At 38.1% G+C, this 2873-nt stretch overlaps 1 long non-coding RNA gene across 1 annotated transcript in view; it reads right to left on the bottom strand.

Moving 5' to 3' along the window:
• Positions 1-354: 354 nt before the first annotated feature.
• Positions 355-2873, bottom strand: part of LOC133662495 (uncharacterized) — a 16322-nt gene continuing 13803 nt past the window's right edge. The window contains exon 3 of the long non-coding RNA XR_009828116.1: positions 355-527. This is a non-coding gene — a long non-coding RNA (uncharacterized LOC133662495). The remainder of the gene's footprint in view (positions 528-2873) is intronic.

Raw genomic sequence — 2873 nt, 5'->3', positions numbered from 1 at the left:
GTACGAATGGGTGTTTTTTTTCGATTTTATTTTTATTATGCAGAGGCCCTCTTGCTCGGTACGTATTTGTTGTATTGCCTTCTGAAACGGTTGCTAACCTCTGTGTTTTCCTGGAGGTGGGCAGAATCTGTCCACGTGATTGAGATCCTGGAACTATTGATGTCCGTCCGCTACAGTGGCCTCCATTGTTAGAAACGGTAGTCTGTTGTTGTTGTATGTCTCCTGAATGCTCTGTGTTACTGGCATGCTCAGCTGGTGGATGCCAGATTCTGCCCACCCTGGAGGTGGGAAGAATCTGTCCACGTGATTGAGATCCTGGAACTATTGATGTCCGTCCGCTACAGTGGCCTCCATTGTTAGAAACGGTAGTCTGTTGTTGTTGTATGTCTCCTGAATGCTCTGTGTTACTGGCATGCTCAGCTGGTGGATGCCAGGTTGTTCGCAGGATTTGATATTGTCCATTTATCCTTGCCAAATACAGTTTCATTCTCCGTTCCGTCCAGTTGTGAATGGAAATGAAAGATTTTCTGAAAGAAGAAACCAAAAATGAAAAAAAAGTGTTACAAATTCTAAACATTAAAGGGGAAATTGACTTTTTTATTTTGCCTATTGTAGAAGAATTTCGGACCTTTGAGTTATATTTCGTGTCTATCAAGAATGTCTGCTTGTTTCATTTCTCTTCTATTGTATACCATTGAAGGACCAGATGTAGGACAAAGTTGAATATGGAGTCGCTCTGACCATTCTACAAAATGTTTTGATTGTCTAAGCATGACTAAGGGATTCAAGGATGTTGCAAAACAAACAGGTCGAAAACAACGGGACCTTGACGCATGAGGGAAACAGATAAAAATGGCCAAGTGACAAGGGCTGAGAGATTGCTTGATTCTTGTGTCCTCCGGAGGACGTTTGTTTGTCTGCATGGACAGCTTAATCCAACTTTGCACTTTTGACTATGGGTAAATAAACTTTTTGTACTAAACTCACTTTTGTTGCTGTTTAAGCTTCGGACAATCCACTACACTATAAATCACAATCCTTATGAGAGACAAGAACACACATACAGTCAAACCAGTCTGTAGTGACCACTTAAAGGGGAACTGCACTTTTTTGGAATGTTGCCTACCGTTCACAAGCATTATGAGAGACAAAAAGACTTTCTAACATATAAAAATCGTCTCGTTCTATAGGTGACTAGCAATGCAGCTAAGGAGAGCAATCAATTCTACTTCTAAATCACTTTAAAAATGCATTCAAAAACCGTCAACAGTACTCCATTCACGTTCCGTAACCTGTATAATAACCAAACTGTAGCGTCATTGTAACTGTAAGAGAGAACCCTGAGGAACTCTTTTTCTTCATCGGCGTGCTACGGTATTAACCGTATAAGTTAACTTCTCCAAGATATAAGGTAGCTTCTACGTCAGCACAAAACAAGTTTGTATTATACATTTTTCCATGTTTTCGATTTCTGCATCTCTGGGTGAGTTGGGCGTGTAATAGGGCTGCGAATCTTTGGGTGGCTGCTATGTTGAAATTGTAACTAATATTGATACTGTTGTTGATAATATTCATTTTTGTTTCACTACTTTTGGTTTGTTCTTCTGTGTCGTGTTTGTGTCTCCTCTCAATTGCTCTGTTTATTGCAGTTCTGAGTGTTGCTGGGTCAGGTTTGGTTTTGGAATTGGATTGCATTGTTATGGTATTGCTGTGTATTGTTTTGTTGGATTGATTAATTAAAAAAAAAAAAAAAGAAAAAAAAAAAATGAAAAAATAAATAAATAAAATAAAATAAAAATAAAAAATCGATTTTTAAAAAATGAGAATCGATTCTGATTCGCACAACGGGAGAATCGGGATTCGAATTTGAATCGATTTTTTTCCACACCCCTAACGTTTAATGTATCGCCCTTGATAAAATGTGACGAAGCGGTGTTCAAGTCGATCGTGTAGCTCTGCCAGGTAGGAACCCATGCTTTTTATGTTCGGTAATTCCTTTATAAATCACCTGTAAATGAAAAACTATGAAATCTTCATGGCATAAAAATGCATATTCCCTATCAATATTAAAGGTATTCTTGTACAACTTACCAGTTGCACGCAACATGTATATTTGTGTCACGTTAAAAGATAGTAGATAGTAGAATATACATTCGAATGCCTGCCAATACTTGTAGTGGTAGGAAGGGCTTGTACTTGGGTAATGCTCATGTATCGTACTTGATCAATGTAGGTGTGTCCTGACGCTGATGGAAAGGCTCGGAAGGCTGGTGAGTTGCCTTTACATGTCCATGTAAAGCGTTAATACGTATACTTTGGTCAACTATAGGCTTACAAATATAAATAGTTTGCAATATTACTGTTGTGAAGACAATTATTACTGTAGCCCAAACATTTTATTTCCAACATACGTTAGTTTTCCAAAAAGAGCGTTCTAAAATATTAACAAATAATACACCGAGCTCGTTGGTAAAAGGTATAATCACTTTCAAATGTAGAGTTGATCTAAAATACTGTTTTTAAATGAAGATGTGCATTACATACACTACCGTTCAAAAGTTTGGGGTCACCCAAACAATTTTGTGGAATAGCCTTCATTTCTAAGAACAAGAATAGACTGTCGAGTTTCAGATGAAAGTTCTCTTTTTCTGGCCATTTTGAGCGTTTAATTGACCCCACAAATGTGATGCTCCAGAAACTCAAGCTGCTCAAAGGAAGGTCAGTTTTGTAGCTTCTGTAACGAGCTAAACTGTTTTCAGATGCGTGAACATGATTGCACAAGGGTTTTCTAATCATCAATTAGCCTTCTGAGCCAATGAGCAAACACATTGTACCATTAGAACACTGGAGTGATAGTTGCTGGAAATGGGCCT

Source organism: Entelurus aequoreus, linkage group LG02 (genome assembly GCF_033978785.1).
Source record: "Entelurus aequoreus isolate RoL-2023_Sb linkage group LG02, RoL_Eaeq_v1.1, whole genome shotgun sequence".
Lineage (NCBI taxonomy): Eukaryota > Metazoa > Chordata > Actinopteri > Syngnathiformes > Syngnathidae > Entelurus > Entelurus aequoreus.
The sequence above is the reverse complement of the archived record's forward strand: the minus strand, read 5'-3'. Positions and strand labels throughout refer to the sequence as shown.